At 35.1% G+C, this 25,850-nt stretch overlaps 1 protein-coding gene and 1 long non-coding RNA gene across 8 annotated transcripts in view; one reads left to right on the top strand and one right to left on the bottom strand.

The window, feature by feature from the left end:
- si:dkey-237h12.3 overlaps positions 1-25,850 on the bottom strand; it is a 297,461-nt gene that overhangs the window by 165,531 nt on the left and 106,080 nt on the right. The gene's annotated exons all lie outside the window — the stretch shown is intronic.
- Positions 16,402-19,938, top strand: LOC137490497 (uncharacterized). Of its 2 annotated transcripts, XR_012389903.1 has the most exons (6): positions 16,402-16,501; positions 16,799-16,864; positions 17,052-17,240; positions 17,488-17,645; positions 18,159-18,254; positions 18,991-19,938. It is a non-coding gene; the product is annotated as an uncharacterized lncRNA (long non-coding RNA). The 2 variants fall into 2 exon arrangements; XR_011010026.2 differs by lacking the exon at positions 16,799-16,864.

Below are 25,850 nucleotides of genomic sequence, written 5' to 3'. Positions count from 1 at the left end.
AAGCCTGGCCACAACAAAATATCTCTTTTTTGTTGTGTTGTAGAACATAAAAAATATCCGCAGCTACAAATCAGCATAGCTGAAATTACATTGAGAGCACTGGAAGCATTGCTTGCCTGTTAGGAATTCATTCAGAATTAGACTCATCTAAAACAATCTAAACAATGAAATCACACGGTTTTCTGTGCACTGAGTCATTTCTAACTCAGGTTCATTGGTAAAGCGTGCCTCTTTTAGGTGAGTTCTGAGATGAGGAAAATGTGGAATACGGTGATAAAAACTAAATTAGCTGCATGTCAAGGAATTTGGCAGGTTTTGCATCAACAAACAGTGAATCAAACTGCAATATGGACTATTTTATAGTAATGTTAAACCACAAAAAGATGATTCAAAAATGGATTCTGCATGTCTGTGTAAATGGCACTATTTACTTTACTACGCATACATGGTTCTCATTGAGTTTTCAGCATCTGTCATCTGACTATATGTGGTAATGTCTAGATGGCATATAGCCGCAGATACTCACATCAATATAGCATCATTTTTTGACACTGTACAAACATAATTCATATTTGTACGGTGCTGTGAGGGTTTTTACATTACTGTAAGGTTTGGGGTAGGGTTAGACAATAATAGCACACAATGTAAAGGGTATTTAATAAATAATATGAATAGTCCTCTGTATGAATACTGTTTTTACATTACTGTGAGGGTTAAGGTAGGGTTAGACAATAATAACACACAATGTAATGGGTAATTTATTAAATAATATGAATAATACTCTGTATAATTACTATTTTTACTGTAAGGGTTGTGGTAGGTTTAGATATTAATAAAATGCATTTAATGGATAATTTATGAAATATTATAAATAATATTCGTTAACCTCCGGCTGCAGATGTATCACTTCTAACAACAATCTTTATACATAGACATGAACTTCATCTCCAGAGCTGCAAAGAGAGTCACTTCATCAGACTCTACGTCATTCATCATATCATGTACTAGAAACTAAAGTTTAAGCTAATATATTGGTATGCTTTATTTAAAGAAATGGGCGACGCAGTGGCACAGTAGGTAGTGCTGTCACCTAACAGCAAGAAGGTTGCTGGTTCGAGCCTCGGCTGGGTCAGTTGGTGTTTCTTTGTGGAGTTTGCATGTTCTCCCTGCGTTTGCGTGGGTTTGCACCAGGTGCTCCGGTTTCCCTCACAGTCCAAAGACATGCGGTACAGGTGAATTACGAAGGCTAAATTGTCCATAGTGTGTATGGATTTTTCTCAGAGATGGGTTGCAGCTGAAAGGGCATCCGCTGTGTAAAACATATGCTGGATAAGTTGGCAGTTCATTCCGCTGTCGCGACCCCAGATTAATAAAGGGACTAAGTCAAAAATAAAATGAATGAATTTAAAGAAACTGTCACAAATATGTTACTATTGGTATTTTTATTTGGTATTTTACTTATTTACTACATAGGGATGAGTAAGTGGTACACAGTACTAAATTTCATTTGCTAAAACAGTAGTTGCATTTGTTAAATGTACATACCTACATTTAATGGGATAGTTCACCCGAAAATACAATTACGTAGTCATTCACCCTTCACTTGTCACAAACTAGTTTGAGTTTCTTTTAAAAAACAATTCCGCTGTGGCGACCCTGGATTTATAAAGGGACTAAGCCGACAAGAAAATTAATGAATGAAAATAGTTTATTTTTTGGAAAAATGTTGGATACTTGTAAGCATAATACTTGTTTTTCATACTAAGGAAGTAAATATTCTAACATTTTTCAAAATATCTTTTTTATGTGGAACAGAAAGAGGAAATTTGAGGTATGGAATCACTTGAGGGTGAGTAAATGGAGTGTAAATGTTCATTTTTGGGTGAACTATCCCTTTAAGTGCCATTTATATCAGCCTTTTGTACCATTTTAAAACTGGTGCAAAACAGGAAAGCAGCAACGTCATGTCATGTTTACAAAATTCCCTTATCACTTAGCCAATGCAGGTGACGGCTACTGTTGCACTTTTCAAATATTCCTTTTTTCTTTTGCGCAGTCTGGTCGATCTCAGTATGCAGAGATGTGAAGCCGTTACATGTTGACTTCTAAGCCCTTGCCATTTTCCCGATCGACCTATGTTCAATATCCTGATTGAGGCCAATCATTACACCAGCTTGCTGAGACAATAACTTTCACTCAGACAGCGGGCTTCACCAAGGACTCTGGGGATCTAATGTTTTTCCTGTGGCACACCGCCTCATGGCTTAAGGCATTAGGAGATTCAACTACACGCCACAACCTGCACCTCAAAGATATTGATATCAGAGGAATACTTTCACGTGCTTTTCATTCCTAGATGATCATTACAAAAGCATTACAAGCGTAGTGCTTAAATTGTTGGGACTTCTCCAAAGCCAGATCATATTTTACCTAATTTATTGGTGCGATTGAATTGCAGAACGTTTTCATTTTAGCAGGGGGCCGTGAAATGAGAATATTCCAACATTGTCATAATAACATTGCGCAGCAGAGGTAGACGGTGTTAGAAGAGGACATTGAGAGAGCAGAAGATAGTGAATAATGGTTTGTCCCACTCAGCACTTAAAGGTTGGATCTCTATTACCAGCTGAGATAAAATGTCATTCGCGTCCCCGGGAAGAGTGGATTGTGATATTTAATGGTGGGTCCTGGGACTTGACTTTCTTTCCCAGAGCTCTCTATCTTGCTGCTACATTATTCACAGTGCTGTCAACGAGCACCTGGCCAACATACAGCAGCACCTACGTCTACAGACGCACTGAAGGGGAGAAAATGGACTCTTCTCCAGCAAAGCAAGGCTTTTATTGAGAATGATGCTTGTGCCACGATAGCTTCACAGATGCATGGTGCTATGAAAAGATTTCAAAGATTTTACTTCCATTTTTGAAGAGTTTTTTCAACGCATGTTTTTTTTTCTCGCCGTGATCTCAGTGCAATGGACTGCCGAGCTCCATAATTGGCCAAATGTTGACAAAATACCCGTAATCTGTGTGGATGTTATGGCTGCACACTGTCTAAAAGTGATGTACTCTAAAGTCTCAAAACCATAGCTCAACATCTGTTTATCAGGCTGGTTTTGATTGCGTGTCTAATAACATGTTAGGTTCCAAATAAAAACATCATCTGTGCATTCTACCTACTAATAAGTACGCACGCATATGATTTCAAAATCTGCACATCATTGTACATGCTGTCGGTGGGCTGGCACTTTTTCAAAAGGTACATTATTTCCCAATAAAGGGTGCAAATTACTGCTTTAAAGGTACATATTATTATCCAAAGTGTACATATTAGTACCTAAAAAGCACATGCAGTGTCAGTACATTTGAAAAAAAAAACACTAATAATACCCCCCAAGTATTCTGAAAGCCTATAAAGAGTACAAATATGCACTGATATAGTAAAATTCAATTCAGACACTCCAAGATGTCTTTTTACAGTAATTTTGGTCGAGAAATAACCTTGAAATATCATGTTCAAAGGTTTATTTCCTATAGACCCTTAACCACATGTGGCGGATAAAATGCACAAAAAGAAATACATAAGAATAAAAGCTCTCTGTTAAGTGTTTGATGGGCTAAACCATATAATTACAGCTATTTCACCTCATGGCAACCAGTTCAAGATCTATTTATACCTGCTGCATAGTGACCAGAATACAGAGGCTTTGAAAGCTTTTAAGAAGCTTGACAATCTGTCATTACTTAAACACACTTCCTGTACAACAAGTCCTGCATTTCTGTCAATGTTGTTTTGGAGCTTCGTTTGTTTGTTGTGCATTTGCATACTCTCATGAAACCTCAAAAAATGTATCTCTTCCTGAGATAGATGCAGTTTGCTGCTATATTTGCGAGCGAAGCTCAGCCATGGTGAACTGTGTATGTCACACAGCACAGAGACGAAAACAAATCCACCATAAAGCAAATTTAATGAAGTCCCAAACGGCAATGCCGCTGAGTACATCTCTCTGGCTTTAAAGACAAGAAACATCCCACAACACCACAGACTGTCCTTCAATGTGTTTCTAAAGTGATCCAAAAAAGTCAACACTTCAACTAGTAATAGAGTTGTGTTGTATACATGTACTGAAAATGCTGCAGTCCCAAAAATCATCATTCAGCACAGTTCTGAGCATGACCCGGACAGCGTGTGCTATTCAATGGAGCTGGCAGCTACTTGTCAGTATTTTTGCAGGACTCAAAACCCATTCAGCGCCACTGTTCACATTCATCACTCACGTAATGACTGCAGAGCTGGTTTTAACACATAAGCTCTGTCACAACACCTGCTGTTTATCGAGACAGCATTTTAAGACATCATAGGCCTCCCGGAGCAAATAAAAAAAAAACAGGTTGTGCAGTTTTCTAAAACAGCTCATGCAATGTTACAACTTAAGATTGAATAGTTTATCCAATACATCAGGAGGCTAAAACAAAAATCACATAACCACACAAGGTTTGGTTAAAATCTGCGATTAATACTATGATGCCATTTAAAATAGTTTTAACATTGATAATCACAAATCACTGAAGACTAGAACAAAACTGAAATTATCATTTCATAATGTTTTTGTTTTTACATAATTTTGATGATAAAAAAAACATTTATGGTAATAATAAATGCAAAAAATAGATGGGTAGTAAATTGTAAATTGTATTCGCTTCAGGACTGAATTAACCAATCAATCCATAAATTAATTAAAAACTTAAGATCCAATAAAGCCAATATTATAGGAATATTATTAATATTACTTTATTTATTAAGCAACTAATGTTTTTTCACATAACTGATTAAATTAACTGTGACATTTACTTAACATTTCTGAAAGAAAATGCTAAACTTTTTTTCAGTGTAGATATTACCGTTACAACATGGTGTGCTTGATATCATGTGCTCACTGTCACAACTTATTTTTATCTGCATTCAAAAACTTTTATCCTGCAAAATGTAACATTTAGATTTAGTTATTTAGCGGATGCTTTTGTCCCAAATGACTTACAAATGTTGAAACTGTTGTTGTCCATACTAGAGCTGCACGATATTTGACATAGTGATACTTTTTTTTCTCTGCGATATACAGTTAAAGTCAAAATTATTAACTCCCCTGAATTATTAGCCCCATTTTTATTTTTTTCCACAATTTCTGTTTAATAAAGAGAAAATTTTTTTCAACACATTTCTAAACATAATAGTTTTAATCACTTATTTCTATTAATTGATTTATTTTATCTTTGCCATGATGACAGTAAATAATATTGTTAGATATTTTTCAAGACGCTTCTATACAGCTTAACATGACATTTAAAGGCTTAACTAGGTTAATTACGTTAGGCATGTTAGGGTAATTAGACAAGTTATTGTATAAGATGATTTGTTCTGTAGACAATCGGAAAAAAATTGCTTAATAGGCTAATAATTTTGTCCTTAAAATGCTTTTTAAAAAATTAAAAACTGCTTTTATTCTAGCCAAAATAAAAGAAATAAGACTTTCTCCAGAAGAAAAAAATATTATCAGATTAACTGTGAAAGTTTCCTTGCTCTGTTAAATGTCATTTGGAAAATATGAAATATAAATATATTTTTAGGTAATTTATTATTTACATTATAATAAACAGGCAACACTGTCACAGCACTGTCACCTTACAGCACCTCACAGGTTCGAGTCCCGGCTGGGTCAGTTGGCATTGCTGTGTGGAGTTTGCATGTTCTTCCCGTGTTCGTGTGGGTTTCCTCCAGGTGTTCTGGTTTCTCCCACAATCTAAAGACATGCGATAGGTGAATTGAAAAAAAACTAGCGTAGTGTGTGTGTGTGTGTGTGTGTGTGTGTGTGTGTGTGTGTGTGTGTGTGTGTGTGTGTGTGTGTGAGTGTGTGTGGTGGGGGGTCAGGGGGTGTGGGGGTTCTGGTGGCTTGTGGCTGGATGGACATCTGCTGTGTAATAGAGATGCTGGAATAGATGGAGTGAATTGAATAAGTTAAATTTAACCGTAGTGTATGTGTGTGAATGCCAGACTGGTGTTTCCCAGCACTGGATTGTGACTGGAAGTGCATCTGCTGCCTAAAACATAAGTTGGATAAGTTGGCGGTTCATTCCGCTGTGGCAACTGATGATTAATGAATGAATGACTATAATAAATAAACTACATATATCTACAAAATTTTTCAGTAATAAATACAATGGAGCAAATATTAAAGTAAAATCAACTGTGCTTTATGGTTTTCTGGAAAAAAGTAACAGTTTTAAGGTCTAGAAATTGAATAAATACAATGTTAAATGACACTGCATAGTCTTCATCACATAAAATGAATCTTTATTAAACTTATTGATGCATTACTAAAATGCTTTAAAATCTCCTAAGATGCTCATGCAGTCCTTAAAAACACATGCAGATGATACATTTTTACTCTATTTTGGTTTAATTCTGCAGAGTCGCCCCAAACCTCATGTGTTTTGACCTGTGGTTTTTGGTCATCTATAATCCCAACACAACATTGTATATCATGCAATGTGACTATACACACACACAATGCAATATCGATGCTCAAACAATATATTGTCCATAAAATAAACAACCACTGACTAAACAACACAAACATTTCTCTTTTTTTTTTTTAAATATAGTGAATAACAGGATAAAGCAGAAAAACAAGTTTAAGGTGAGTAAAGAATGACAAAATTTTAATTTTTAAAGTGACAAACAGTTGCAAAATGACTGTTAAAATCAGTAAAAGTCAGAAAGTTTCTGCAAAGAATGTAAATGCAGATGAAATGTAAATGAACATGGATTTTTGCTACATGGCCTTGTTACACTTCAGACTGTTGATATGTTGCTGCATTTGTTCAGAACCATCTGTTATATTATGAAGGCAGAATTCTGAAAAGATCTGTGCTTCGGAAAAGAGCGCGCCACCAAGCAAAACAAAAGCACGTCAATCCGAATGTTGCTCAACACAGTGTCAGAAAAAATGTGATTTGTGGTTTTCTGGTGTCTGCACTGCCAAGTTGGGCCTGAGCCCATCATTAGTGCCAAAGATCTGGCAGATAGCGCTCCTGATTCTCAGACAACTGTACAGCTGCCTGATTGTTTAACAGACGAAGGAATTTATTTGAAGTCTCTAAACAAAGTTGCAAGACCGTCTTCGCTGAATTAGACAGACTTAATTTGGAAAGAAACCAAAGGCATCTGCTGTAATATCCATTTTACACCGGTTTAACCTTATTTGCTTCAAAGCATCAACTACTTTTAACAGTCTAAAGGATAAGTGAAGAAATAATTAGTTTGGGTAAATGAAACAGCTCTGGGCTAAATTAAACTTAAAGTGAACCTTACTTGTACAAGGAGCGTAGCCGTATCCAATCAGGCGGCATTGAAAGCCACATTGCAATCAAACAACATCCAGATGGCATTGTGGGCCACACGCTGGCAGGGATCAAGAATAGGCAGCGTTTAGAGCAGGAAGATCACACCACCGTCATTAGTTTGTTATCCAACAGTGTCATCTCCAGATAATGGACATTTATGGATTCCAAATGATGGATGAAAAGAGCCTTTTATGAAAGCTGCAGCGAACCCAAATTACATTGTGAATGACGTGAAAATAATGTAATGCTGGTGCCTTCGACATTTAATGTGATTTAAGGGACTGTTCTGAAGTGGAGTCTTGAAATTGTCTTGCTTTTTTAATCCGGGATGAAAGATCCAGTGGCCGGAGCCTGAGATTTGTGACAAAATGCCACGGAGATCCCTTGACCTCTATATCTGATTCCACCATGAAGGGTGCAATAAAAGGATATGGACAGGGTGAATGAGTTGTGACCCCAAACTTCCTCCATTTATCTCCGTGTCTTATGAAGTGGGCAGTATATGCCCTGTCCTGCACACGCTCACCCTCACACACAGAGTCAGAAATCAATATCTTACAGGAAGAAAAGCACCCAATACAGTCCTGGTTCCAGAATTACATTAAAATGACTGACTTTGTAGTGGTCATTTCCAGAAATGTGTCTTCTGGTTTCATTTTAGAGGCTAATGATCTTATTACAAAACAATATTTTCCTCCAGTTATACTATAAACACAATACAGTTCTTGTTTATAAAAATAAGAGCAAATAACAGTAGAACGAACACAAGTATGAGGAATACTAATTGTATTAAAATTTATTACCTAAAATGATTAATAAAGTGCAATTGCATTAGTGAGTTATTCCATCTTTTGCTTCAAAATGTTGAAAACATCACTGATTTGGACAGCAAGATATATAACCCAGGCTCATTCTGATTATGTACTGCTTTATACATTTCTGTAGAGCGCTAAATACGTTGCAGGAGCTACGTTTTTGTTTTTTGCAGTTTTTGCAGTTTTTGTTTTCGCAAATCTGCCAGAGGCCGATGTGTACGTATTTTGAGAACTCAAATTTCTTTCGCGAGTGTCATTCGAGGCTGCTGTTTTCACATAAATCCACCAGAGGCCGCTGTCGACTGACTGACTGATTGATAACCCGACCCACCCCATCACTAAACCCAACCAATAGGGTTTTAAAAAGCATCAGACCCACTTCCCTAAACCCAACCGTCAGTGTTTTCAAAAGCAATCCAGAAAAATAAAAGTCCTTGCGACAGCCTGATTTTAACCATGTTTTCAGATTTTACCATATTTTGACCCTGTTATTTACTTGTTTGTTGTAAAATTTTGGCTTTTTTTTTTGGTCCTTTGTCGAACACTGTCATCATGGTCAACTCCACTCTGCATCTCAAATTCTTGCATTCTTTTGCATTTCCTGCATTTTATATATGCAGCAAACCACTGGACAAACTGGTAACAGCAGGAAAAGGAACAGTGTAATACAGCCCCATAGTGTTTGTTTTAAAGATGAAATGCATTCATATGTTATTCTGGCTGCATAATTTGTGATCTCCAGAAACGTATATAAGGCGTTTTTTTTTTTTTTTTTCAGAATGAGCCTATGTTGAAGACATACTACAGGTTTGTTAAATGAACACTACATAATATCATATAATATTACTAAATTAAACCAGAACTGATTACCATTAAAAAGTAAACCTGCTCACGAAAAAATACACACTTAGTCCCTTTTTACACTAATACAGCTTAGTTTTAAAATAGCATTTTAGAACGAAAACAATCCACATCCCATTCATCTAGCATTTCTGAACAGCCCTCCGTCCACACTATACATGTACCACTTGCTGAAAACGCACATCATGGGACCACACACACACACAGAAACACACACAGACACACACACATACACAAACAGACACACACACACACACACACACACACTGTCATGCATTCACCTGAGCTCCTGCTTAACGGATGCTTTAAGCAGTGCACGTCGGACAGTTTATCAAGGATGTACAGCTGAATCGCATCTCACTATACTTGTTAAAAGTGATCCTGTCTCTAACGACTCTTCGGCCTTTTGAATCGATAAAGTAACGTGTCACAGCGTCAGTACACCGCTTAATCTTTTGCTTTCAAACTTCCTGTTGGTTGTGCACCTTTTTAACCAACCAAGTTTGTCGACGAAATTATAACAACACAGATCACTCTGCTCATTCATGCAAGAGTCCTGCTGAAAAAGTGATTGACAGGTGATCATTAGTGTGTAACTTATCTTTATTTATTTATGATTTGGTTATGGGTAAAATAAATACCATGCGGGTCAGGTAGTTGAACCGATAGGCTACAAATAATAAATCTGTTATGAATTAATTAATTATTCATGAATAATTTATTCATCGATGCCTATGACGACGAAGCCATTGTCCATCTCGATGTTTCACATTAGACATCAAACGATGCCAAATTGGTCGACATCGCCCAACCCTAGTAGCGGTGTTGCCTCACAGCAAGAAGATCATTGGTTTGAGCCCTGGCTGGGTCAGTTGGGGTTTCTGTGTGGAGTTTGCATGTTCTCCTCATGTTCGAAGGGGTTTCCTCCGGGTGCTCCGGTTCCCTCACAGTACAAAGACATGCACTATAGGTGAATTGAATAAACTAAATTGGCCGAAGCGTATGTGTGGGTGAAAGGGCATCCGCTGAGTAAATCATATGCTGAATAAGTTGGCAGTTCATTCCGCTGTGGCAACCCCTGATTAATAAAGGGACTAAGCCGAAAAGAAAATGAATGAATGAATGAATGAATGATATTGTAATTAGAGACCAACGAATTGCAAAAAATAAAAAACCTGGGAGTAGTGCCAGTAGTTAGAAACATGGATGGCACAATTTAAAAAGTATTTAAAGCCTGCTGTGCTGTTGGTAGTTAACACATAAATAAACAATAAAACAAAAATGCATAAATGCATAGGAGACCAAGTCTCAAAAGAATAAAAAAGTTAATAAAAATTATAATTAGCATGTGATCAAACGTGAAGAAAAAAATACTGTGGCCGTGTTCTAACACAGGATATACATAGATCTGAACTGCTATACAAAGGCACAAACAAACTCCCTTTGCCATAAACAGGTTTGGATGATTGGTCTTGGCAGGCTGGTTTGTGCACGTTACGCATTCCGGTGGTGAGCACCAGCTTTCACATCCCCGAGTGAGAGTGTGGAAGCTTTTATTCGTCAGTTGAAAGAGAAAGAATGATAGATTTTGTATAACACCATCAGACGAGTCCGAAATTCTTTTTTCTCACAACTTTGTTTTGTGAGATTTAAAACCTTGAACCTCGACTTTTGTGGTGAGGGTGAATGTTTGCACTTGGCGATGTGAGAGACGATTATTGACATGCTGGATAGAGAGTGATGTAGCGGACTACCAAAATATTAATCTGCCCTAAGAACAAAGCAGATGTCTCGCTATGCAATCACATGCAATCTCATGCAACTCTAAAGGGGGAAAAGTATATATCATATTTCAAGACAAATAGGAATTACACTAGCGTTTACTACATACTTGAGTGAATGTGTGAGAGACTGAGTATCTGAAGATTCAGACATGGTTTATTAAATGACCTTGGCTGGATTTCCCCAAACACTAAGCAAAATGTTAGTAAAGACTTAAGTATATTCTCTCTACAACAGGTTTTCTCAAAAAGCACTGTTATCGAAGTCAAGCATAAGTCAAAATGATTCAAAGTACACTGTAGAAAATGCTGAGTTCCACACAATCCCTATAACTTGTCTCAATGCAAATTAATTCAATTAACTTCATGTTTTTACTATTTTTAGTTGATTGAACATGAAACAATTAAGCTGTCCCTAAAAATTCTTCTAATTTCTAAAACTCTTCTGATTGTTTAGAAAATATTCTGATTTCTTTTATGCAGTTAATCAGAGATAACAGGCACAAAATAATGTGTGTGTAATTTTTTAATAACATGGGTATGACCTAGGTATTACAACATTGTGGTGGGACATGTCTTATGTCCTCGCAATTCAAAAAGTGAAAAAATCATACTTAACAGGGTTTTTCCACATTCAAAATTTGCCACAGGATTTCTGTATAGGTTGGGGCTAGGGTTATGCCATAAAATAACAATTTAACTGTAAAAAAAAAATATATATATATATATACATATATATATATATATATATATATATATATATATATATATATATATATATATATATATATATATATATATATATATATATATAAAAAACATATCTTATGTCTTCATAATTCAAAAAGCTTAAAAATCATATGTAACAGGGTTTTTTTGACAAAAAATTTGCCACAGAAATTCTGTGTGGATTGGGGCTATAGTGTAATGCCATATAATAAGTGTTTTATACTGTAAAAAAATAAGCCTATGGACAGTCCTCGCAAACCATCTATTGTGTGTGTGTATACAAGGACAAAAAAAAATATATATATATATAATGTAATGGATATGACCTAGTTATTACAACATTGGGGTGAATTATGAGAACATGCCTTATGTCCTTACAATTCAAAATGATCAAAATTCGTTCTTAATAGGGTTTTTTGATATTCAAAATTTGCCAAAGGACTTCTTTGCAGGTTGGGGCTAGGGTAAGGCCATATAACAGGCACGGATTGGCTAATCGGGAGGACCGGGAGAATTCCCGGTGGGCCAGTCCGTTATTTGGCTGCCAGGACCGGTGTCTCTAGCTGCTTGCACTCTACGCAGTCGCCCTTTTTTCATTTATTTATTTATTTGACCATAGCCTCACTCATTTTATTAATTATTTTGCTGCAGCTCCACTCTTTTTATTTATTTTCTCGCAGCCCCGTTAGCAAAAGGCAGCCTGCAGGTTAATGATGACAGCGGCACCTTAGTGAATACCAGAAATCATTCATTCTTTCATTCATTTTCTTGTCGGCTTAGTCCCTTTATTTATCCGAGGTCACCACAGCGGAATGAACCGCCAACTTATCCAGCAAGTTTTTACACAGCGGATGCCCTTCCAGCCGCAACCCATCTCTGGGAAAAATACAAGAATTCGAATAATTAATATTAATGAATATTACACCAGCTCAATGAAAATCAGATGATTCACTACATTATCAAATCTGACATAAGTTGATCAGAAATCTAAAAATGGAAGAAAAAGTTTAAGCCGTCAATAGAAAGTAATACTGTGGTTAAGAGTCTTGCAGGTAACACTGCAATATTTATTTTTTATTCCAAGCGCATCACCATAATAGCGCCACTGTGGTCCAATGGTCAGTTCAAACCTCCCCTAATTTTTTTTTATTATTATTTTTGTGTGTGTGTGTGTGTGTGTTAAGACATATAATACTGTTTGGGTTACTTTTGTAGGTGTACAAATTTTATTTTCTATTTTTTTGTGTGACCATCGTTACAAAGGACTGGATATAGTAATAAATAAATAGAAATAAAGAAATTTGCACAGAACATATATTCAGATATTGCTGGAAAGGACATTGTGATGTTTTAAAGAATAGTGTTGGAGATTTAGCTATCCTTTAACGTTCTTTAATGTTCAAATGAAAAACATTTGAAGTTCCAAAGCAGCTGTTTCCTTGAAAGAGACGTGAACTGAGGTGGGCCGGTCAAAGGCTTGAAACTTCAGGGCTGAGAAGGAGTCCCACTCAGGCCCTGCCATATAATAAGCATGTTTTACTGTAAAAAAAAATATACCTACAGTATGGAGAGTCCTCGCAAACTATTATTCCAACATGTGCATGTGTACATGCGTATGTGTGTGAAATTTGTACAATGGCATGAATATGACCTAGTTATTACAACATTGGGGTGATTTAAAAGCATATGCGTTATGTGCTCCTAATTCAAGAAAGCTTAAAAATCATACTTAACAGGGTTTTTTGACATTCAAAATTTGCCACAGGAATTCTGTATAAGCTAGGGCTAAGGTAATGCCATATGAGTTTTTTACTGTAAAAAAGAAAAAAAACATTACGTCTATGGAAAGTTATTGTAACATGTCCGTGCATCCGTGTGAATGTGTGTGTATGTGTATGTGTGTGTGTATGTGTGTGTATGTGTGAAAATTACGGACCACTTGAAAAATCTAATTTTCTCTGAATATCCCATGGCTATCACTGTTACTGTATATCACATGTAAGGTCTGAATTAACATGACAGACAAGAGAATGCCTTTTTGAATGCCTACTTTGATGCTTACTTTGATATGATCCTTATGATATCTAACTGCAGTGGTGGAGATAAAGGGATAATTCAACCATAAATGAAAATTAGGTCCTCATTACTCACACGTTGGGAATGAACAATTCATTTTATGGGCAAAAAAAAAAAAAAAAAATCAGATGGGCTTTTTGCTTTTGTCCACACAAGAAAGAAATTAAATAAGAGGAAAATGAAGGTAATTATAATTTTGAGGTGCATTATTCCATTTAACAAATCACATTTAATGAAACACTGCAGCAGTTTTTTTTTTTTTTTTTTTTTTTTTTGAGTAAACTAGTTCATAGTGCTTTAAGTCTGTGGTTTAAAAGATTTTTAAAATATATTCTGGCAATCCAAAGAAAAACACACAGCCATGCATGGAGAAACATGAGTGAGTAAATGATAATTATTCAAATTTTTAGGAGTGCCAGTCTTTAAATTCATATTAAAATGGTCTAATTTAATTACATTTAATTTAGTTGTTAATTTCATGAATTAGATGTCTTTTTTCAGTTGAACATGAAATAACATGGCAAGTCAGTGCTCAGTTTCTTGCACAGTCCTATCGCTCCGCTTTAAAAGACCCCAATGTATTTTCAAAAGCCACGGGTATCAATATTTTCTGCCAGAATATGCTTTTTTAACTCTTAAAGCACTGACTAACATTTAATTAACAATATGCTGTATAAATCACCAAGGATTACGATTTCGGCTAAAAATCTTTACATTTTAAAGTCACCAGTACCTACAATTTTTAATATTGTGTGTGCTATTACTTTAAATGTCCAACAAAACACACAAAAATAAATCCATAAAAATTTATTTTGGGTGAACTTTTACTTTTACTTTTAAGTTGTGTTGTGTTTTGTTGTGTTGTGTTGTGTTGTGTTGTGTTATTGTCTTAATATTTCAAACCAAAGCCAGCACATTTTTTTCTACAATAGTCACTATAACTTAAATAAATAGCCTCAAATGCCTCAATAAAATGTGAGACTCTGTCCACGTTTGCTAGCATTTTGCCCTATTTCCATAATGTACATAAGAGCTTAACTATAGAAGGTTTTGGTCTTGGTTCAGCACCTCTCAGCCTGATGACTTGCATAATGATGGCCATAAATTCTGCTGTATAATGAGCGATCTGTGTGCTACTTTGGGAAAAGGGTTCTGCTTCAACCTTAAATTAACATACAGCACTGTTTAACTTAAGATGACTCTTTAACAACATTCATCAACGTTTTCAGGAAACACTGTCCGTATATCACATATGATCAGTATGTGCAGTATGTGACTATATGTTAATTATTGGTGAGGCAAATTCATTTAAAAAGCTAAGGAATAATACTGTACAGTAAATATGCCATCAACCATGCATAACAAAAGCTATTTAAAAAGCATTTTGGGTACACTGTAAAAACGCCAACTTTCAAAAAGTCCTCTGAACAAAGATTAATAAGGTAACTGAATTTAAATATTTTCATTTGAAATGCTGACAAATAATAGTTAGTTTGTTCAACAAATATGGTGCTTCAATGTGAAAAACTTAAAATATTTCGTTGAGCTAATACAAAATTCTTAGTTTTGCGTTGATGCGTGCCCTTCTTGTTGGCGCATGCGCCTTATAAGCTTCTGGCGCATGCGCAATTTACTTCCATAGCTCACTGCAGGGGGTACCTGTCACGTGCGCGCGACAAAACGAACCATATTTCTTTCTGCGGAGCTACGTGTCAATCGTTTTTATAATCGATTGTATATAATTGTATACATGTTTTTGTGCGATGTGCTACCCATCTGACTGCCCGATCTATTTTACCAGTGTATTAATGATGTGAGAGACCGTGATAGAGCGGTTAAGAGTAGTGGTGGGCAAAGCGAGGCTTCGTGAAACACTGAAACAGTCGAAGCAAATGTGTCGAAGCTTCGAAACGTTTCGAAACCTCACTCTACAGTGACATTTAGTGGTCATTTTTTATATATATTGCACTGAAACAGCGTCAGCAAAGAACGATTGAACAAATTGAGGGATTAAACCCCACTTTGTGAAAGTGGAATCCTTCAAGTAACATAGTACAGTGGTTAAGGTGTCAGACATCCATGCAGGAGTAGTAGGTTTCGAAGCCAGTCAGTAGCAGTTGTTTTAAAATGCTTTAATACCAGTTGGTAATGCTTTGCTCTTGTATCGTTTTGTTTCAACATTGGTCTGATATCCGAATAAACAATTTGTGAATAAATATGTCTTGTTTTTGTCTTAAAACAGGGTTGTTGCTAGATCAAAAACGGTGGCCTGAAGTTATCAAGAATTATTTATATTATTCATTAAATTTCCCATTTATTGTATTTTATTAATGTCTACCCAAACCCTAAATCCAACCATACTGTAAAAATATTTATTATTGTTTTACAGTGTTACAAAAATGATGCTAAATTGATGGCGTAACTGTAGCTGTATCCTATTTAGGCTACACAAAACAGAAACATGATTAAAATACATAAAACCATGATTTCGAAGTCGGGATTCGAACCCAAAACATCATGCTAAGCATAGAAGCAATAAGCAAACCCACAGTGCTCTAAGCCATTTGAGACAGAGATAATTTGGAGACCTTGGCAGTCAAATTAGGATTCACCAGGTCTCGAAACGTTTCTAAGCTGATCGATGCTTTGAATCGCTTTAGTCACGTGACTAGGTGTTTCGAAACACTTTAGTCACGTGACTTGGGTGCTTCGGATCATGCTTCGGTGCAGTGATTCAAAACACTTGCGCTTCGGGATCTCGACACTGTGTCAAAACATCAGTTTCACGTCAGCCATCCCTAGTTAAGAGCAGGCCAACGACGTTTCTGCTAAATCATAGGTATGTATGTCTTTTTTTGTTGTCATCTAACGTTATATTATTTGATATGTTGGCTTTGATGTGCGCGTGTATCCTAATACGGAACTATTTGTTATAATTTAGCCGTGAGTTACTTGTTTCGTGCACTTGGTTTTGGCTATTTACATCAATAAAAGTTTAGAGTGAATGTATTTGAAACAAATAGCGATTTCAATCGAGTCATTTGCTTTAATAACTCACGATTAATACAATGAGTATCATATAACATACCAGATCAGGTATCCAAGTCAAATATAACATTATGTCCTGTTTATCTAGATTGCTGTCAGCATTGCGCACATCATAACCTTTTTTCCCTTCGAACCAGAGCCAGTGGAACAAACGGTGACGTGTTTAACTGTGTAATTTGTGTGAAAATCGTGTGATTTTCATGTAATTCATTGCTTGATTTGTTAGCTCGACTAAATGTCTATCATATTCAGACCAACTTGCTTTAACAGTCAGCTAGCTTTTATTTACATAAAAAATATAAAGGGCTAAATATATTTTTTTCTTTCTTTTTGCTCAAAAGGACTGAAATATTGACAATGACATAATTCAATGCAAGATTTCCTTGAGGAGGTGAGACTTGTTATCATCAGTGAAATTTGACGGTCATTCACCAGCAGATGCAAGAAACCTTTTCTCTTTGCCCAAAAGAAGTTGTTGAGATTTAGCCAGGAAGAAATTAGAGAGAGATAACCTGGACTTTAAGGAAGAGGTAAGTCACTATATTGCAATTGCTTTGGTTTCATTCAAGGTAGTAATGATAATGCTAAAAATAACAAACAACATTATTATTATAGGTAATTCAAAATACATCTGTATTCAGCATTTGAACATTTAAATATTTACATTTACATATATATATATATATATATATATATATATATATATATATATATATATATATATATATATATTTTATGTGTAAATATTAATATGTATGTTTTTTTTGTATATTGTAGATCTGCACAGAGTTTTCTCAGATCTGTAATGTAGATCTCCTGAGACAGTTAATCGAGTGACTTGATAAATATACAGCACCTCTCCTGAAACTCTACAGAAAAGAAGGGATTCAATGGGTCCAGAGATGGATACAACTTTAAACAAGATGGATGAGCAGGTACTCATTAAGATTTTTTTGTTTCTTATACACCCGTCTGATGTTTTTAACATGTGCAACATATTTTGTCCTGTCAAGAATTTCATGCTCAGGTAATACAGTCTAATAAAACGTAATTGCAACAATTTAATTGTCCAGCCCTTTTGCATTAATTTTAATTGTGTCAAGTTGTGTTTTGATTGTGAGATGGAAGTAAGATAAATAACAGATGTTTCACTTGTTTTGAGTGACCATTTCAAATGAATACATTCAAAGAGGAAAATAGAAAATAATAGCTGTAGTTTTTAACTCAAAGTAATTGCCACATGAAACTAAACATTTTTCTAAATTTGCCAACACAACCATTATCAAATTCCATTGTATGGAAACCACAAAATTATTTTTTAAAAATAAAGCCATGTGTTTTTTCAACAGCATGAATAAAATACTATGCTCATTTAAATGTACTAAGTACATTTTTACTTACAAAACAATAAGATTGTAAAACACCCTTTGTAAATGACTTTCCTTTAGGTCACTGATATTGTCAGCGATCGAGAAAGAGCAGCTCTTGAGGGATTGCCAATTTTTCTTCGTAAAAATTCTGCTTGCTTTCTCAAGATATGTCTGGTAAGTTACCCATTTTCATACCCTATTCTACATTTATTAGTCTGCTTGGTAACACTTATAATAGCTGCACGCTATAAATAATTTATTTAGTATTAGCGAATAGTTAATTTATTTTCTGTTAAGCATAACTCTACATGAAGTGCTCAATGATTGTATTTTTTTTAACTTTAATGATTCATTTGTATTACTAATTTAAGTATTGCATTATTTACAAACCAGTTATTTAAGAATAGTTGGTGTTTTTAAGATCATTCAGAATGCTTAAGTACACGATTAATAAACTATTCAAATTAACATTTAAATATCCTAATATTAAGGTATGTAATAATAGTTACTTTGTATCTTAGTATATGCTTTATGAGCTTAACTTCATCCAGTTGTGACCTAATCTAAAGTGAGGACTATTTATGCTTTATAAATCCCTTATGAATGACAATTAAAGGCTCAGTTATATTCTAAACAGGACAATAAACAACTTTCACAATTGAAACTGTATCAAATAAAAGTAAATCTTTGCAATTTTATGTAAAATAAAAGTTTAAAAATTTGCTAAATATTAAAAAGTTGTCAATATATTGTTCAATTATTATATATTATAGACTATTCAAAGTGTTACTGTTTGTATGTACGAAAGTATTACATGTTTTTATTTTCTTTGCATAATAGTAATAACATTAATAAGTAGTAATTAATATTACACATCAATTAATTTTCCCATTACTTAATCTCCTATAAGGACACGGACCCTGAAGACCACAGCACCAGAGATTAAAGGATTGGAATCTTCACTGTGGTGGAAGATGATAATGGCACTTCTGCATCCCTGCAATATGTGATGAACCTCGCTAAAATCTTGGAGGAGGCCATAGTACTTCAGGATATCACACATCTGCCTGCAGCCTTCGCTTACTTGTTCAGCCTCTTGTATAGACTGAATATGGAACACCCAAAAGAACTCAAATATACTTTTTAAGTGATTCAGCATGTTTTATGGAGGTTGGTGGCACATGATCTGCGAGAGTTCAGTTCATTCATTCATTCATTTTCTTTTCGGCTTAGTCCCTTTATTAATCTGGGGTCGCCACAGCGCAATGAACTTGTTTTACGCAGCGTATGCCCTTCCGGCTGCAACCCATCTCTGGAAAACATCCATACACACTCATTCACACATACACTACGGACAATTTTAGCCTACCCAATTCACCTGTGCCACACGTCTTTGGACTGTGGGGGAAACCGGAGAACCCAAAGGAAACCCACGTGAACGCAGGGAGAACATTCAAACTCCACACAGTAACGGCAACTGACCCGTGACCACTTCCTAATGTGCCACTGTTTCAATGTTTTGAGGTCTGTTTTTGGACTTTATGTACTTTGTTGACAAAAGTGCAGTACACTTTAAAGACTGTATGAATGGAGTGGCTTTTAGGGTTTACTCTGATTAGATGATTGTATATTCACCTGGTTTGAGTGTTTAGACACACTAATAGCTTGGTTTTAGTAAGGTTGCCAGTTATTTTATGTTGAGGCAGTGTACAATCTTTTCAAATCTGGAAACATTCAGTACTAGTTGTGTACAAACTAGCCCAATGCTGAACACGGCTAATGTCAAATGCTGATTTTGTATGCAAATGTTTTGGATTGTGATTTGAACACAGTTAAAAATAAAAAAAAGTGAATTGACTATTCTTGTGTATTTAATTTGAATCCTAAAAATTTATAGTAAATGCATAATGAATCAGTTTGTTTTATTTTGTTCAGTAAACTAAAAAAATCTTGTTGGGTAAACATAATCATTTTTGTTCAGTAAACAAAAGATCTTGTTGAATAAACGTGAAAATTTTTGTTCAGCAAACAAAAGATCTTGTTGAGTAAACATGATAATATTTGTTCAGCAAACAAAAATATCTTGTTGGGTGAACATGACATTTTTTGTTCAGCAAACAAAAATATCCTGTTGGTTGAACATGATATTTTTTGTTCAGCAAACAAAAATATCCTGTTGGTTGAACATGATATTTTTTGTTCAGCAAACAAAAATATCCTGTTGGTTGAACATGATATTTTTTGTTCAGCAAACAAAAATGTCTTGTTGGTTGAACATGATATTTTTTGTTCAGCAAACAAAAATATCCTGTTGGTTGAACATGATACTTTTTGTTCAGAGAACTAAAGAATTCAACAAAATATTTTGAGTTCACTGGTCTTCAAACCCTGTTTGTTGAGTTAACTCAAAAAGCTATGTGTGATAGGTTGCCTAATTATTTTAAGTTTACTCAACTTTTTTTTTTTACAGTGTAACACTTCACTTGAAGGGGTGTTCATAAACCTTTATAATCATGACATGACACGTGTTGTGAGATTTTATGCATGCTTAGGACAACATTTTGGTGTCATTCTCTCAGCTAATTAATTTTAAATGCAAAGATGACATTGTTTGTTATGACAACTTGACAGATTGACATTGCCAATTAGACAACATAACTTGTCATAAATATAATTGTCATGAGGCATTATTATGGCGCCTTAAAAATTTTGCTGATCCACTTTTTAGTGGAACAAACTGTATTTGTCATTAAAATGTCTCATTAGTGTCATAACTCTGTCAAATAATTTTGAACAGTGTCATTAATATTTAACGACATTTTGATGACAAGTTCGGCTTGTTACACTGTAGTTAAGGTAAAAAAATATATATATTAATGATGCTGTTATAAACTACATTACATATTTATGATGGCTTCATGACAATTATGTTTATGGCAGATTTATGACAAGTTTGTTGTCTTGATAATGTCACATTGTCATGACAAATGCAAAAACAGGTTGTAATGCAGTTGCTTTTTATCAAGCTGTCATAGCAAATGTCATATTTGCATTTAAAATGTCTTTACTGAATGAATGACAATTAATAACAGTTGTTATAAGTGTGCATAAAATCTTATTCACGTTCATGACCTGTCTTGTCATGATTATAAAGGTTTAATGACTTAGATTTAATGTCTTATGAACACCCCTTAAAGTAAAGTTATACCACATTATAACTTGACATATGTTTAATCAATCTCCCTTCATGCTTAATGATTTTTGTACTTTACAGCAAAATGTTTTTTAATCAAAATATAAATGTTTTTTTTAAAGGTTTAGTATATTTACTAGTTTATTTTAATCCAGGCTTATTCTGAAAAAATACCCCTATATACGTTTCTGGAGAGTGCCTAATGCGTCCCGGGAGCTACATTTTTTACAGTTGCTATTCTCGCGAATCTGCCAAAGGCTGCTGTGTACGCTTTTTTTAGATCTCAAATTTCTCTCCAGAGTGCCATTCGTGCCTGCTGTTCACGCGTAAATACACTAGAGACCGCTTTCAACTGACTGAATGATTGACTGATTGACCGATCGACTGACCCAACCTCCTCCTTCCCCAATCCCAACCAATAGTGTTTTCAAAGCACTGATTGACCCAATCACCCACTTTCCTAAACCCAACCGTCAGCTTTAAAAAGGATTCTGTACTATTTTGTCTTACGCACTTTTTGAAACCGTTCTTCGCCGGACTCGAACCCTGTTGTCGTGGTCAACTCCTCTCTGCATGAGTGAGCTACTGGACAAACTGGTAACAGCGGGAAAGCAGTCCATATGAAAGTAAGTTGCTAGCAAGAAAAGAAATGGCATCATCCCGACCTGTAGCGTTCGTGTTACAGACAAAATGCAGCCATAGATAATTCTAGCTACATAATTCATGACCTACAGAAATGCATATAGGGCTACATTTTCAGAATGAGCCTGTGTTGGTTTATTTCGTTTGAAATTAAAATAAACGAAAATTATCAGCATTGCATTTTATCTGCATTAACTGCACCAATATTTTATTTCAAATAACAAATGGCAATTATAACCCTGATTTTATTTTATTACAATTGGATTTTATTACAGTAAAATTATTATTTGTTGCTATCTTGAATTTGTTGAATTTGTTGAATGCAGTTTCTTTTGTTTTGTAATATATCCAATGCTTTTCATAATTTCCGTTATTTTTTATCAAGAGTAGAAAACGGCAAAAAATCTTTAATTTTTGTGACGATGTTTTTAAGACATTCTCCTCATCATAAAACCTAGTCTCGCAGCTGGACGTTTAGAAACACTAAAAAAGATCCAAATCAGTCTCCAACTGACTCCAGAACAATATTGTATTTATAATTGAGAGCAACACTTTCCAAAAACCCTAAACCCCAGATAAGGCCACCTTCCATCTGTGTGGTGGGATACAGAAAAAGACCTTCTGAGGAATCACACAAGCGCAGGATTTTTTTTTTTTAGGCCATCAAAACCTAATCCTGCTATAAGCCGATCAATTGCATTATATATAGCTCAGGATTGTAACCTTTAAGGTAAAGACCTCTTGCTGAACTGTAATAGAAAAAGCAGAACAGACAAAGAGACAATTTGACACATGGTAATTATCTCTATCAGTCTTGTGCTGCTTATGAAGCTAAAGCCGCACTGGCACTCTGTGTGACCCGTTTCGCCTGTATCACTCTGTACTTAGACCATCAGACCAAACTCTCCTGCCACCCGGAGTAATGAGAAGGCATCAAACACAAGCCTCATCAGCCTTTCCGTTTGAAGTTTGTCTGCGGGAAAAAAAAAAGAAAAAGAGAAAACTACACTTGAACGCCTTGCTGGTCATGTCGAGACTGTACCTAATACGTTTACATTGCAGCAAAGACTCATTCAATCTCTAAGCTGCCACAAAGAGCTGCAAACTCCTGGACATCCTGCCCATTGTTGTGGAAAAGTGGAAATGCATATGGAAAACAAGCTGGCCTTGGTGTCCGCAATGATCAATGGAGCAAACACCTTGATGTCATAAAGAGAGGTGGGGAAATGTTCGCAGACGTGACAGATGGTTGGTTAAGCATCCAGGAACGGCCTACATGCAGACCTGCCTCTGTCTGCCCCTTTGGGAGTGCCAAGAAGTTTTTTTCCTGGTACTTTGTTATGATATGCATTTCCATAGAACATTGGTCCTCAAAGAGCAGACCACAGTCTGGTTCTGGATCCCGCCTTGTCTCCAATAATGCCTTGTAGGGAGTCTGAGAGGGATTATAATCTCTTATCACCCCCCTACTGGTCTGCACTCACTCTGAACATAACATTCAGAGCCAGAGCATGATGCAAACTTTTGCTTTCGATAAAACAGGAAGAAAAACACATTTGCTTATACACCGTTTAATAGGACAAAAGAACCCCAAAGAAAGAACTTTTTTAGTAAAAAGTTACTTAGTTAACCTTTTTTTAAGAGATTAAGAACATATTATTGATTCGAAGATGCTGTTTTTAGTGTAGAGAACATTTAGTGGAATAAAAAGGCTTCATGGGAAGTTCCTCATTAATGGCAAAGAAAAGGAAAGCTGTAAAACTCTTCGTTTTTCAAATGCAATGTGATCTACACTATAAAAAAAAAATCTGAAAATCAGCATTTTTCTGTATTTCATGTTTTTATTTAATTTTTCCCCATTTATTTAAGATTTTGAATTGCATTATGGGATCTTTCTTACAACAACTTTTTACTTTGAAAAGTTGGAAAAAGTTACTTTTATGAACATTTTTAAAGTGATATATTCTCTGAGTTAGTGTTGTATACAACGCTACAAAAACCTTGTAATGAACTCCCAGTACATTTTTAGTTATTATACAGACTTATTGTTTTCTATATTATTTTTTTATATTATTTCAAAGTACTAAAATGTCAATAAAAGTCACTTTGTTAAACTGTAGAGTTGAATTTTTAACATCAAAAGGCAACAGTAAATAAAAAGCACCTGTAAATCACAAAATACGGAAACTTGTAAATTAACAGATATTTTTTTATAATGTACACTTACTCGAATTGTCTTTGTATTTTACTCGGATTGTCTTTGTATTTCGTCCTCGGGAGACTCAGGAGTCCTGTAACTTACGTAGGATATGCAATATGGCTTTTCTTACCGCAATTCATCTAAAACACAGATTGGCGTAAAAACTCATCAATGGCAGGGAAAGAACTAAGAAGGCACGTACATTTTTTGCTTTGTTTTTTTCACAACAAAGCTGCAAATCTTGTTCATCAGTAAGTTGAGAATCAGACCTATTATGAACCTAAATATACATAAATTAACTAAAAAGACATAGATTCTATTAGTAATAGAAGATCTATGTTGCCGTAATAGCATTAGCACACACTAATTTAATACATGTTTTTTTTTTTTACAACTCACAACTTTTTTCCAAATGTTATATTGGTGGATGTTATAGACTTACATTCAGTCAACCTTTACATTTGAAAATAACTTACAATTTACCAGTGACTTGTATTTGCCATTTAAAAAAAACTAAAATAGCTTTAGAATTTAAATATTAAAATAATTTACATGGCAAATCAGGTCAATGTATCTCCTTAAACTACTAAAATGTCAGTAAAAGCCACTTTGTTAAACTTTTCATCATCAAAAAAGATCAAGGTCATGATCCAAATCAAAATCAACAGTACAGTTCCAGATACTGAACTTAAATATTTAGTTTGAAGATATTTTAATTAAATTAAGTTATGTAACTGCAGCGATCAGCTTATGTGCACATGATCTGTTTATGTACGCATATTTTAACATCATTCTGATAGCACCCAAAACACGACTAAAAAACACATTTGCGTTTTGTAACATCATTTTATTAATTACAAAATTAAATTAAGTAATGTTCAACTTAATTTGTTTCTTTAAATTCAGCTCATTTAAAATTGTGTGCAACCACTGACCTTAAAAAATGTGTAAATCCAATTAATCATTTTATCGAGAGCAGCATGATCATCCTATATGTGCATGTACATCACACACAAGACGAAATAATCTGAGCCCAGCTCTTGAAACAGGTCAGAGCACAGTTCAGTATACTGCATCCAGGCAGAGGGCAGAGCGATCACACTAATCAAATGAGCCAGACTCTAGAGTTCAGACCTGCTCGGGCACAGTTCAGATCACATATAGTGTGAGACAACTGTATCATGACAACTGTAGACCCATTTTGCCATTTCTACAGTTTAAAATGAGCAGCGCATCTAAAGAGCAGAGCTGTGGCAATGATCTTTTCGCACTATATCCTCTAATATTTTTACCCAGAGCTTAATGCATTTCATTTAAGCCCTTTCTGCTCTGTGTTGCTTTTCACCTCTGCTAAAAATGTAAAGAGCTGCAGATGATGCAGTTTCTTTAACAACAGTAGCACAAACACATTGAGCAGCAAAATAGATTTATATAAACAGGTGGAGAAAACTGAAACCCCATACAGTACATTTCTCTTTCACGTGGCTTTCTAGCATTCCAACAGTTGTGGTGCAAAGTTTACATGCTCCTTGCAGATCATAAAAATTGCATGTTGTTTTGCATTTTCTCCATATTCGAGCCCTTGCTCTGAACTTCTTTTGTAATGGTTGTGCATGAGTTGGATCTCAAAATATTATAGATACTGGGGGAAAAGGTTCAAATATGCTGGGAAAAATCTAAGAATTTAAAGGAGCTAGGGGATTTTCAGCTGGCCAGGAAATCCAAGTAATGCAGT

The sequence above is a fragment of the Danio rerio genome, chromosome 14 (assembly GCF_049306965.1).
Source record: "Danio rerio strain Tuebingen ecotype United States chromosome 14, GRCz12tu, whole genome shotgun sequence".
Classification (NCBI taxonomy): domain Eukaryota; kingdom Metazoa; phylum Chordata; class Actinopteri; order Cypriniformes; family Danionidae; genus Danio; species Danio rerio.
This window is presented reverse-complemented; position numbering and strand designations above follow the sequence as displayed.